This window comes from Dermacentor andersoni, chromosome 7 (assembly GCF_023375885.2).
Source record: "Dermacentor andersoni chromosome 7, qqDerAnde1_hic_scaffold, whole genome shotgun sequence".
Classification (NCBI taxonomy): Eukaryota; Metazoa; Arthropoda; class Arachnida; order Ixodida; family Ixodidae; genus Dermacentor; species Dermacentor andersoni.
In genome coordinates, this window is record NC_092820.1 from 109652714 (window position 1) to 109667082 (window position 14369).

At 49.1% G+C, this 14369-nt stretch overlaps 2 long non-coding RNA genes across 4 annotated transcripts in view; one reads left to right on the plus strand and one right to left on the minus strand.

The window, feature by feature from the left end:
* The window catches only part of LOC140219488 (uncharacterized), a 218409-nt gene that overhangs the window by 67184 nt on the left and 136856 nt on the right, over window positions 1-14369 (minus strand). For all 3 annotated transcript variants that reach the window (XR_011895792.1, XR_011895794.1, XR_011895793.1), the window contains exon 3: window positions 1923-2064. This is a non-coding gene — a long non-coding RNA (uncharacterized lncRNA). The remainder of the gene's footprint in view (window positions 1-1922; window positions 2065-14369) is intronic.
* On the plus strand, window positions 9926-13319 carry LOC126534657 (uncharacterized). Its single transcript, XR_007600391.2, has 2 exons — window positions 9926-10091; window positions 13153-13319. It is a non-coding gene; the product is annotated as an uncharacterized lncRNA (long non-coding RNA).

Consider the following 14369-nt stretch of genomic DNA (forward strand, 5'->3'; position numbering starts at 1 on the left):
TTGCAGCGCGCCGAAATAACACCTGAGACATTATTTTATATTGCACACGCACTTCGCCCTGCTGAGCTTCCTTTCCGGAAGCGTGGACGGACGGAAGAAGCTTTCCAGGTCCTTGATTTTTAGGAAACCGTGCCTCAACACAAACGAAAGGGAAGGGTCCATTGTGGCCTATGCACCTTCGCTTGCGGACAGCTCTCCTTGCACTACTCAGTTCGCGCCAAGGCGGCGATGGGGGCGCTGGTGACGGGTTTTTCCGCAGCGCCGCCTGGGCAGAGTCTGAGGTCTATAGGCAGCAGATGATACTTGCCTTCACAAACTCCTGGCAGTTTATTTAAAGCAAAACTGCGCTTGAATGTGTCAGCGCCGTACATCTTGCCTGTGGAGCCAAGGAACACATCCACAAACTTGCGATCAACAGTGCAAATTGCCTGAACGCCGTATGACTTCTTGACATGCCTGTTTATGTTGCAGCAATCTTCCCGGCAGGGCACCTCGTTTCTATGTATGTTCCGTCAATACATTCCAAGACATTTGGAAAATCTGAAGCCAGTGAAACATTAATGGGTTTTGAATTTACCTTCCCAATTTACCTTCCCGAAGGCGTGCACAGCAGCAGCGCAGTGGGGCAGTCAGTCAGTCACAGCAAGGAACAGCCGAGCAGCTAGCACATGAGCCAAATAGAATCGAACGGAGCTTCGTCCGTTCGTGTTAAAGGTCCGTTTGATTCGCCCGCACCACTGTGAACCAGTTCACATCGATTCGCGAGAAGTTCGGCGCTCCATTTCTGCGGTGCAGGCACAGCGCGACACTCGAAACGAATGACAAGGTGCAGACGCGGTGCAGGCGTTCTGTCCGACTAATGTGTACAGAGTGCGTAAGTATGAAAGATCCTGAACTTCTGGTATGATCAGCTTCTGAGGCGTTCATACACCCGCGTTGTGTAGACACGGCTGATGCACGTATGCGGGCTTTTAACGGCGCTTGCGCATATGAGCCATGTCGTCTGCTACGCCGCTGCTTCGCACCTGTACGTCTGCACCACGGTATAAAAATAGGCTGTGGTCTGCACGAAGCCGGCGCCGACAATAGAGAGCGTAAAGAGGGCGCAAAATAATTGCGAATCAGCTCTGCGCTTTTTCTGCACCTTTTGTTACGAATGGCGAGGTGCAGCACTTTGCCAACTGGTGCAGGTGAATCGACCGTACCTTAGGTGCGTTCGATTCACCTACATCACATACGAACCGTAGCGAAGCCGCCACGGAAAGCTGGATTGTAGATCGGAGTAAAACAATGATTATTACACTTTTTTTTGTTTTTGTCATTCTCTGATTCTGGTGCGACCCGCGCGACTCGAACACACTTCCCGGTGCGCTTGTTTGCATTGCGTATGACGAGCCGTAATTCATGAATTAATAATGTACTTTTGCACTGGCAATTCGAGAGGTGGCGCATAGTGAAGCCAAGAAATTTCGGGGCTATAAAAGAACGTCGGTTCCTCGGTTTTCTCTCTCCTATCGTCTATTGTCCCGGATACGTTCTATTGGACATCGTCGCGCCATCGCCATCGACAGTCTTGCCGTAGCCTTCCTTGTTCCCAACGTGCACGTGAGTACGCATTTATTTTTATATTTTTTTTTTTCGTACGAGGTTTTTCTTGTCGGGATTGTACCTTATATGCATTCTCATCTACGGGTCAACGTCGTGTGCGAGTATGTGCGTAGTTGACGGCACGTGCCCAATATGCAGCGAGCGCACGTGTGGCCAGGTGATCGGTCGCGTACAATGCGATATCGAGATGAGCTCTGATCATGCGCACATGTGCTATACTCCGGAATGGCATTGAGTAGAGCGCTCTTTTGAAGCGCAAAAAGACACTAAGCGTATAATTCATGCAAAACTTGCGCAAAATAGCTACACCAGACCTTGAATGAGGTCTGTCAGGGATCTGCGAGTGTCACCCGGCCACATGTCATCTCTGGCATCCTTTAGGGCAGCAGAGTCCACACGCAACCGTGCCGGCCAGGAAATAAATGAGTCGTATCACGAGAAATTCCGACGCTGCTCCTGCGGTGGTGGTAAAAAAAAAAAAAAAAAAAAAAAAAACGCCACGTGAATTCTATGCGAACATTAATGCAGGTGCATCATTTCTGCATCAAGTGTCTGGGGTGTTCAAATGAGGTGCTGGCCATTGTTCTGCAATTAGAGCCGGACTTCTGAATTTAATTTACTTTTTCCGAAAGTCTAATTCAGAAATTGGATTCTGTTGCAGACCTGGCTTGGCTGCACTTGTCTGTCAGAGTGACAAGGATTATCTGTCATACTATGGCTTGTTAACATGCATAACAAAGCATTTCAGATCTTGAATAAGTCACAATTCAATAGAGGGATCTGCTTATGCAGAGAATGGTGCATTCTGTTTTTCTTTCATAAAAGAAATGCAGAGATGGGTCAGTTAACAGGTTTATTTTGTTCTGAGAACAGCATTTTAGTGTAGCTGCCTTCCGATTGAAATTGCCTTTTGTGTTCAGGATAAGGTGTTGCACCATCTTCTAGCCCGAGGCAAGCCTGGTTTGCATTCTATCGTTGCCCAGTAATTTTCTGCTGCTGTGATGGTACTTATTATCAACTTCAATGTATATGAAGTTGGGAGTGTGTTATGTCTGCTTTGAGGACTCGCTCGGGGTAAGGGGTCCGCAGTACAGGGGATTTCTCTAGGGACTCATGGGTTGATATATAGAGATGCCAATTCACTATTTCTCCAGCGAGGGATTACGAAGCACCTCTTTTACAAATATTGCTCCCATGACTGATACCTACATGGTCTGTTTCCTCGCAGAACATAATGAAGCCAACAGACAAATGGCTCTTGTTTTAATTTAGATGAATAAGTATAATGAGAAATTAACGTTGTTGAAAAGGCAACTTGCTGCTGATGGCAGCCGAAACCACATCTGCATTACCAGGTGCCTGCTCCTAAGTTTCTTTTACTAAATGGTTCCTGTGGTTAAAACAGCATATGCTTTGTCTGCTGCCATGACCTGAAATGGTGCTGGCTAAAACTCCATTGCCAGATTTTGTACACAAGAGCAAACACCAAAATAAGTGGATGGGAGGATAATTGCCACAGCGCAAATGTTACAACAGTGTATGTGGGAGCTGGTGGGTTTGTTTCCAACATTGTCCAGTTGCCTTCTTGTCCATGCTCATTTCCCTTTTCCTTATAATATCTACATGTAAATTAAAATTCACAATTACTTTTATGCTTTCTTCCTTTCTTTCCATTTCTTTCCTTTATTGTCTGTTGGCTTCATATTGACACGTGTACTTATCTTTATCGGGCGACCACGTTTCGCCACCTAACAAATGTAATCGCACAGCGCGGGACGCGCCTGCATGTATCCGAAGTTTCTGGAAAGTTATCGATGCTTCTATCCGCTGCATGTTGTCGCCGAACCTTGTGTTATCTGATTTCATCGCGTGACGCGAATGGTGTAGAACTTCGTGGAAGGCACGCGGGTCCCAACGATTAGTCTGGAACATTCGATGACTGCTGTATAAAAGCTGACGCGCTGGACCCGCAGATCAGATTTTCGACGATCGCCGACTGTGTTCGCCGCTCTCGTTGTGCTTTAAGTGTAGCCTGTTTTGTGGGTACAGGTGCGCCCAATAAAAGCTAGTTTTGCCTTTCACAGTATTGCTACTGTGTTCTTTGCCGTCACGACCACGTGACATCTGGTGGAGGTGCTTTTGGTCCATGTACCGGACGCCCCCGACAAGCCGTGATCCAAGCCCGGACCGTAAAGAGAGCACCAACGTAGTCACGGACCATCGAGTAAGCCGTCGTCTACAACAGCTGCCCCCGGAACACGGACTTCTACCTGAGAAGACCAAGAAGATCGTGGCCAAGACAACCCCAATGGCTGCCCCAGCGACCCCCGTTGTCCTGCAACAACCTCGGGACCCACCGACCTTCCATGGAGCAGCAACTGAAGACCCGGAATCCTGGCTGGAGACGTACGAGCGAATCGCGACTTTCAACAACTGGGACTCCGACGACAAGTTGCGGCATGTATACTTCGCGCTAGAAGACGCCGCCAGAACGTGGTTCGAGAACAGGGAATCGACATTGACAACATGGGCCCTGTTCCGTACCGGCTTCCTGCGCACCTTTACAAGCGTCGTGCGCAAGGAAAGGGCCGAAGCTATGCTGGACGCCCGAGTGCAGCTACCTAACGAGAACGTCGCCATATTCACGGAAGAAATGAACCGCCTGTTCCGTCACGCCGACCCGGATATGCCCGAAGAGAAGAAAGTCCGCCTTCTCATGCGTGGCGTGAAGGAAGAACTTTTCGGCGCAATGATACGAAGTCCACCGAAGACCGTAGAAGAGTTTCTTCACGAGGCCACCAGCATCGAGAAGACACTCGAAATCCGGAACCGGCAATTCAACCGCCGCACGAACTCTACCAACTACACAGGAATTCAGTCACTGGCCACCGACGACCTGCGCGAGACTATCCGAGCGGTCGTGCGGGAGGAACTACAAAAGCTGTTCCCGTCACCGCAGCCTCAAGTGGCTTCGATCGCCGACGCCGTACGTGAGGAGCTCCAACAACAACTCGGAGTAGCCCCTGAATCGCCGCAGCCTCAGCCGCAAGCGATGACATACGCCGCTGTAGCCCGCCGTCACGTTCCCCCTCCGCGCCCACGGCAGGGCCCAGTGACGACACAGTTCCGTCGTCCACCACCAACCCCGCCGCCAGCACGCCAATCCGTCACCCCACGCGGCATTCCAAGGAAGACTGACGTTTGGCGCGCCCATGACCATCGCCCGCTTTGCTATCACTGCGGAGAAGCCGGGCACATCTACCGCCGATGCCCATACCGGGAGATGGGACTCCGAGGGTTCGCCGTGAACGCGCCGCGACCACAGATTGGCGAACGACCTCGCGATATCGCCGACTACCTCGCCGCCACTCAGTGGAGCCCTCGACGACCGTCCCGTTCGCCGTCACCAGGCCGTTACCTGTCGCCGCAGCGACGACCATACACTGGCCCAGCCCGGGGCCGGTCTGCGAGCCCATATCCGGAAAACTAAAAGCAGCAACCGATGGAGGTGCGGTTGCTGTTCGTCGAACTGACGAAGATCCTCCGACGCCGACGGAGACGCCGAAGAGACCATCTCCACGACATAATAATGACAGGCCGCCGTCCCGACGAAGTCAGGAAGCCAAGACTACACCGACAAAAGACTACGTGACGACGCGACGTTCCAGCTTCAGTTTAACGCGACGCAGCCGTGATCCGACGCCAAGACCTAACTGCAACGCCAAAGAACCACCGACCTCGACGTGCTTCTCGACGGCCACGCAGTTACCGCCTTAGTGGACACAGGGGCCGATTACTCCGTAATGAGTGGACACATCGCCGCCCAGTTGAAGAAGGTTAAGACCGCATGGGAAGGCCCTCAAATTCGGACCGCTGGAGGACACCTCATCACGCCGACTGGAATATGCACGGCAAGAATAACCATTCATAACCGGACTTACCCTGCAACCTTCGTTATCCTCCAACAGTGTTCACGAGACGTCATTGTCGGTATGGACTTCCTGAACCAACACGGCGCAATCATCGACCTGCAGTCGAAGTCTATAACGCTGTCGGAAGATAAAGCGACACCGCCGGAGAGCCCTCGCAGTCGCCACGCCTTGAGTGTGCTCGAAGATCAAGTGAGCATCCCGCCTCGCTCCAGCATTGTTATTTCGGTCGGCACAGAAACACCCGCTGACGTAGAAGGCGTCATCGAAGGCGACCAACGTCTATTGCTAGACTGTGAAATTTGCGTCGCAAGAGGGATCGCTCGACTGCATGGAGGGAAAACTGAAGTGTTGCTGACAAACATGAGCCAGGAGTTCAAGCACATCAACAAGGGCACGACGATCGGGTACATTGAGGAAATTCTGGAAACCAGTAATGCGTTTGTCCTCTCGGATTCCGCCGCATCTGCCCCGACGACCATGGTTCCCGAACCAAACTACGAGATTAATCCAAGTCTCCCCATGGGCAAGCAGCAACAGCTCACAAGTCTGCTCCGACGATACAAAGCCTGCTTTTCGACATCATCGAGGATTCGACAAACACCAGTCGCCAAGCATCGCATAATCACCGAGGAGTGCACTCGACCACTCCGCCAGAGCCCTTACCGAGTTTCGCCGCGAGAACGTGAAGCTATAAGAGAACAAGTCGACGAAATGCTGCGCGACGACATCATCCAGCCGTCGAAAAGCGCGTGGGCGTCCCCTGTTGTCCTGGTGAAGAAAAAGGACGGAACCCTACGTTTCTGCGTCGATTATCGTCGTCTGAACAAGATCACGAAGAAGGACGTATACCCCCTCCCACGGATAGATGACGCATTGGATCGGCTCTGCAACGCTAAATACTTCTCGTCGATGGACCTCAAGTCTGGCTATTGGCAAATAGAAGTCGACGAAAGAGATCGCGAAAAGACTGCCGCCTTCATCACGCCAGACGGCCTCTACGAGTTCAAGGTTATGCCATTTGGACTGTGCTCGGCGCCCGCAACGTTCCAACGGGTGATGGACACGGTTTTAGCAGGATTGAAGTGGCAGACCTGTCTCGTTTACTTGGATGACGTCGTTGTCTTCGCCGGAAATTTCGACGATCACCTTGGGCGGCTTGCAACAGTACTAGAGGCCATCATGTCATGAGCACTTACTCTGAAGTCGGAAAAGTGCCACTTCGCTTACCAGGAGCTTCTATTTTTAGGCCACGTCATCAGCAAATCTGGAGTCCGCCCCGACCCGCAGAAGACAGCTGCCATCGCAAAGTTCCCGCAGCCCATCGACAAGAAGGCAGTGCGTAGATTCCTTGGCATGTGTGCCTACTACAGGCGCTTTGTCAGGGACTTTTCACGCATCGCGGAGCCGCTAACCCATCTAACCAAATGTGATGTCGAGTTCAAGTGGGAAACGCCGCAGGCCGACGCATTTCAAGAACTCAAACGACGCATGCAGTCGCCGCCAGTACTTGCGCACTTCGACGAGCACGCCGACACCGAAATTCACACTGACGCCAGTAGCCAAGGCCTCGGTGCCGTCCTAGTCCAGAGAAAAGATGGGCATGAACACGTGATAGCTTACGCTAGCCGGTCGTTGTCAAAAGCGGAAGGCAATTATTCTACAACCGAAAAGGAATGCCTCGAATCGTTTGGGCTACAGCGAAATTTCGCCCTTACCTATATGGCAGGCCATTCAAAGTGGTCAGCGACCATCACGCGTTGTGTTGGCTAGCTAACTTAAAGGACCCTTCAGGACGGCTGGCACGGTGGAGCCTCAGACTACACGAATATGACATCACTGTAACATACAAGTCCGGACGAAAACACTCAGATGCCGATTGCCTATCACGCGCCCCCATTGACCCGCCGCCGCAAGATCACGAGGATGACGACGCCTTCCTTGGCATAATAAGCGCGGAAGATTTCGCCGAACAACAACGAGGGGACCCGGAGCTAAAAGCCCTAGTCGAGTATTTGGAAGGGCACACCGACGTTGTCCCTAGGGCATTTAAGCGTGGATTATCTTCGTTCACGCTTCAAAACAACCTACTCGTGAAGAACTTCTCACCAGTCCGCGCCAACTACCTTCTTGTTGTTCCGTCGGCGCTGCGTCCAGAAGTACTGCACGCCCTACATGACGATCCGACCGCTGGGCACCTCGGTTTCTCCCGAACGCTATCGAGGATACAAGAAAAGTATTACTGGCCGCACCTAACCGCCGATGTCGCCCGTTACGTCAAGACATGCCGAGACTGTCAGCGACGCAAGACACCACCGACAAGGCCAGCGGGATTACTACAGCCGATCAAGCCTCCTCACCGACCCTTTCAGCAGATCGGGATGGACTTGTTGGGACCGTTTCCGACATCAACTTCCGGAAATAAGTGGATCGTCGTAGCGACGGACTATCTCACCCGCTTCGCTGAAACTAAAGCTCTACCGAAAGGCAGCGCAGCCGAAGTGGCGAAATTTTTCGTCGAGAACATCCTGCTGCGACATGGTGCTCCAGAAGTCCTCATCACCGACAGAGGAACGGCTTTTACAGCAGAGCTCACGCAAGCCATTCTGCAATACAGCCAGACAAGTCACAGGAGGACAACTGCCTACCATCCGCAGACGAATGGTCTCACGGAGCGCCTGAACAAGACCCTCGCCGACATGCTAGCAATGTACGTCGACGTCGAGCACAAGACGTGGGATGCGGTCCTGCCGTACGTAACATTCGCTTATAACACGGCGGTACAAGAAACAACACAGATCACGCCATTTAAGCTGGTTTACGGCAGGAACCCGACGACGACGCTATGCTGCCGCACGTCACTGACGAGGAAAATCTTGACGTCGCTTCCTATCTCCAGCGCGCCGAAGAAGCTCGACAGCTCGCCCGCTTACGGATCAAGAACCAGCAGCGTACCGACAGCCGACAGTACAACCTGCGACGACGCTTCGTCGAGCACCAGCCCGGCGACCGTGTTTGGGTATGGACCCCGATACGCCGACGAGGACTAAGTGAGAAGCTACTGCGACGCTATTTCGGACCCTACAAGGTTATCCGACGTATTGGCGCACTGGACTATGAGGTCGTGCCAGACGGCATTTCGCATTCACAAGGGCGCCGCGCACGATCTGAAGTGGTCCACGTGGTGCGCCTTAAACCCTTTTACGGACGCTGACGAACTTCCTTACTTTGTTGTCTTCTTTGCTACGAGTGCTTTTCCTTATTACTTTCGTTTGTTTGCAGCATCGGGTCGATGCTTTTTAAGAGGGGGGTATTGACACGTGTACTTATCTTTATCGGGCGACCACGTTTCGCCACCTAACAAATGTAATCGCACAGCGCGGGACGCGCCTGCATGTATCCGAAGTTTCTGGAAAGTTATCGATGCTTCTATCCGCTGTATGTTGTCGCCGAACCTTGTGTTATCTGATTTCATCGCGTGACGCGAATGGTGTAGAACTTCGTGGAAGGCACGCGGGTCCCAACGATTAGTCTGGAACATTCGATGACTGCTGTATAAAAGCTGACGCGCTGGACCCGCAGATCAGATTTTCGACGATCGCCGACTGTGTTCGCCGCTCTCGTTGTGCTTTAAGTGTAGCCTGTTTTGTGGGCACAGGTTCGCCCAATAAAAGCTAGTTTTGCCTTTCACAGTATTGCTACTGTGTTCTTTGCCGTCACGACCACGTGACAATATAGTTGCAACAAAAGATTGGTCCCCTCGGTTCTTCATCTCATTGAATTCTTACTGAAAAGTTCTAGCCCGAGTGTTATTGCAGCAGCACTCTTGGCCTGTATTTTGACTCGCACAGTGCTTTATGAGTGAATGAAATCGGTACAACCTTCTGGCCACCAATTCAACTGCTTTGTCTATACAGGATGCCGAAACCATATAGGGTGGTGAAATTCCCTGAAGAAAATGACAGCTTGGCAGTCGCGCCAACATCGTGGCTGGCTCAAAATGAAGACCTTTGCTTCTGGCCCCAATGTGTGGGGAACATATTGATTGGGGAACATATCCCGTTGTTGTCATGGCGAGGTGCAGTAAGTGACTACATTCATACCTGCCAGGTCTCCCAAATTGTCCGGGAGACTCCCGAATTTTAATGGTTTTGTACGATTGTACGACCGAAACAGAAATCTCCCGAAAACGCGCCCGTGTTCGGCCGAACCCTTCTCCTAGTCTGGCCACATAGCGCCGGAGCTTCGTGACACCAATTGACAGCGTGATCAGCGAAGAGTCTAAAAAGCGTAGTGGGTCAAGCGCAGAATTGAAGCTCGTAGTATCGATTCTGCTTTGCTATTTATGCGAACGAAGCGCCGCGGTCGTTTTCATCTAGGCCGTGTCTGCTGTGCCCGGGGCACAGCAGACGAAAGGTGCCCGAAATGTCTACGTTCACCCATGACGTCACGTCCGCTATAACCCATGATGTCACATCCGCTCATTTCCATGGCGTCTGTCTTACGGAGCCGGCTGCGCTGCGAAGCGGTTCGTATTCCGTGCCCACTTAGAGCGTGAGTAATTCATCTTTCCACGCTATATGCGTGTAATAAAGGATTGGGGCTGTGAGCTGTTTGATGCGTTACCATTAGGTACCTTGTGCGCATATTTTGCCTCATGGCCGCGTCAAATTGCAGCCGGCATGTGGAATGGGCCGTGGCATCTTATATGGAGCTGCTCATATGTGAGTGGTATTGCCTCCGTCAGGATCGTCAGTGCGTGCACAGAACCATTCAGTAGTCTTTTTCAGGGGAGGGTGCGCGTAAGAACGAGGACGTGAGAAAACACTGGCATGACGAGCTGTTCCGTCAGATCGCGTTACGTCGTGCTTTTTGTCTAAGACCATCTCGCTCGAGCGAGAGGATCTTAGAACAGCATTACTACTGCTTTTTTACAGCTTTGCTGCGGCTCATTTAATCATCACCTGCATTCTTTTAATAATACGAATGGCATCGCTCCGCGGAAGAGCGTCTCTTGAAGTTTCCAAACAAGAGCCAATGCCGCCGTGCCTGCTGCATATACGCTTACCTTTCCTAACGCAGTTAAGACGCGGCACCAGCTCTGCTACTGCGTGATACAGGGTCACTATGATAAGAAAATTAAAAAGAACAAACGAAATTAATGCAGAAAATGTCAAACGTTGCCAAGCGTGCTAAACGGACCTGCCTCGCTAGATAAGTTGAATAAATCGGCGTCCTGAAGTCAGCTTCGCCGCAGTAGACTAGTGTTACGCGGTGAAGCATGTCAGAAGTGAAGAGTGACCGCTTTCACCGACATATATAATATGTGTTCCTTAATGATGTACGCGTGCACCTGCCGTCTCCTGTTACATTATGCGCGCCGAGGCGCCTAATAAGTGTACTGGCTGGCCTTCAGCGCTATTTCGGACGTGGCTGTGATGCTTTGAACCTTTGGTTTGTCGGCCTCGTAAGCAATTGAGTTAATGTTTACACAGCCACTTGTTTCTGAACTGTTGATTTCTTCCATAATAGCTACGTAATTTCGTAGTCTCCTGTCTAACTGCTTTGGTCATATGCGAGTCAAGGTGTTTTCTTTAGCCGAGCGCAGTTTTCGAAAGCGATACGACGCTTTTGCATCGATCAGCATATAGTGCCGTCGCCCATTTACAACACAGTCAATCAATGTCATTTTGTATGTCACTGGGAAACCGCCGAACGCAGGGAACTCACTCGCATGCGGGGAACTGCATAACTAGCCACTGGATTAGCGTGCCTCTTGGGAAGCTGCTTTGCATCAAAGGCCAGGTACCCTTGCTATGATTCACCGCAAAACATTTATCTCTAACTGCTTAATCTATTTGTATTGCGGTGAAGCTAACCTTAGGGAACCGAATTTAGCAACGCTTTTTAGACTCCTGTATCTCTACCAGCCACTACCAAACGCTTGTCGGTACGTCTCTTGGCAAAGGTCCAGCTAAATCTCCCTGTTGGGAATTGGGGGAACTCACGTATATGAAAACTGCCAAGGAAAGCAGTTGCCCTGATGAAGGCACGCTCCCCTGTCGAAACATTTGCACCAGCCTGTTCGACCACCGTTATCACCGCAACATAGTTGTGTGTTGCGGTGAAGCATGCCAATATTGGGAAAGATTTACGTGAATCTGGAATGTATGGTTTCTGTTGGCGACGAACCTAATGTTCTACTCTCAACAAAGCATATTTTTGCGGCAGGATGCATGGTGTCTTAAGAACTTTTGTTGGCTAAAGCCATACATGCCAGATTAGCTCTTGTCACAATAATACGCTTTACCGCAATACACAAGACGCCTCGCTGCAGGACACGCCCGCCGTAGTTAGCCAAAACCTTACGTGACCGTTCACTGCAAAACACCTCCTGTATTGCGGTGAATCGTAATAAAGCACATTTGTCAGTTTAGAATGTAAAGACCCTTGCCCTTCGCTTTTGTAATATTATGACTCAGTTTAATGAGAACATGTATTCACTGCTAAAAACATCCACATTGAACTAGAGATATGAACACTGATGGCAGCCTGTGTGATGTTTTATCTCTTTACTTCTTTTGTGTACCTGTCACGCTGCCATTATTAAATTTTCCTGTACTTTGTAAGGTGCTGACGTACATAACGTTACATCGCAAGGAGCCACTGTGTAATTAGTGTTCAAGGACCAGTGTGATGGTTTTTCTCAAGAAAGGTTTGGGTTATTTTGTTGTGAAGGTTTTTTTTTTTTAGAGAGGTAGCTTTCTGAGAAGAAATCAGATGTCAGGAAATAGACCTCAGTGGCACAGTAATCTTGGCTGTCTTTTGCTGAAACGTGCCCTAGACATAATTGAGTGATTTGCACTTGCAACTAGACAGCAGCCTTAGCTTGGGAGACCAGTGATATGGCATATTTTATCAAACTAGGCGGCACATTGCATTACCAGTCCGAACAGAGACCTGTTTAAATGTTTGTCACCTTTAACACCTAGATTTTCGACCATGAATTCAGAAAAATCTGTAGCACATTTAGAACCTAGATTTTAAATGCTGTATAAGTTGGCTTCTTGTTCACTGCAGCTGTGCTCGGCTTCTGTCCAAACGGGAGAGCACTTCTGCACAGCTTATTAGGGAACATCCTTATTTACATACCTTCTTTTTATTTATCTTGCCTACAATAACAATCAAATGTTTATAGCACATGAATGTGCTATGCATGAATCTTAACTTACAATGCCATGTTCAACAGCACAGTGCATGTAGCTTGTGTTGGTTCATTCAAGCTAAGCATTGCTATAGCCTTTAACTGTAGGTATCATGGTATGAGAGCAGAGAAACGGATATGCAAAGACAGTTGGGTACATTGAGACAACATCTTTGTTGTGTGTGAAAAGGTGACAGATACACAATATGGGGAGAACGCATGCACTTTCATATTTTCTCGCGCACAAAAAAAGCCGGAGGAATAAGGTTTCTTCACTGTGCCATAGAAACTATATGTTTGCTCTCAAAGGTAATTCTGATTCATTGGATATGTTCCTGTGCTGTGTTTATTTTCTTGAGTGTGCTTTAGTTTTTGCACGTTAATGTTTCAAACTCGTTTTTGTTTTCACAGACTGAACATCCCACGTCTTGGTTTGACTTCCTGGTACGGGATACTTGCACTTAGCATGGAGTGATGAAGCAGAGCAGTGTACTTTTATTAAATGTGCAGATTTTAGCAGTATAACAGCCGTTCATTAAAAAAACATGTGTGCTGAAAATAAAGTGTTCTTACCCACATCCCTCGTTGTCTATTTATTTATTTATTAATACTGTCAACCCTCATAGAGGGTCATAACAGAGAGGACAATCCAATTACATAAATCAAATATGGACAATGTCAATGTACGTAAAGTTGCTTAACACTTGTCAATTCACAGTGAATAAGATGTTCACTTGAATGCTGTTCAGCAAACTTCTGACATTTATCAAAATACGTACAATGAATATCAAGTTGCACATATCACTTGGCACTTCAAAACTAAATCGAAAACTCCCATAAATATGCCTCAGCAGCATTTTCAAAGTCGGTGACATCTTTTAGGCTAACAATAGTGTTTGGCAATTGGTTCCACATTTCTATCGCATCCAGGAAAAAATGAGTATCGATATGTATCACTATTGATACGGTCGGCTTTATGACATAGTCGTGGTTAGTTCGCGGGTATCTTTTGCCTAGAGCATGTAGATATTTGAGCTTATCAATCTAAAGTTGATCCTGCATTATTTGATAAAGCACCTTCAGCCTATATTTTTTTCCTACGTACCTCAAGAAGATAGAAGTTGTAACATAAGCGTGACCGATTCCTTCCTTCGGTATGTCGAACAAATGATAATGTGTGGAGTTTTATGGCGCAAGGGCCAGGTGTGGCCAAAGAGCGCCATGTCTGTGGTAATGAGTTTGCGGTGTAATTATGATTGCTATGAAGTTGGTGTGAGGTGGCTGTAAAGAGGCCTTAAAATATACGCTCTAAAGTGCGTAAAATCTGTATGATAAAATTATGGCGATGACGTATGACTTGTACTATGAAAATTTAGATGCATATAAAAAGAATGATACGATAGGTAAAATATATCACGATTATAAGAAATGCCAGAGCACTACTGCCTCCTTAGAGCCCTTGAAGCACAAGGGCCTGGAGGCATGTGCTACGCAAAACAATTATCGCAGTGGCATCCTCTCGAGAGAGGAGGCGCTACGAATTCATGGGACTAATAACATGTAAGACGACATCTCTGAGGAAACCAAGCACTGAGTCTGTATTAAAAAGCGGTTCTGGACCGAGAAAC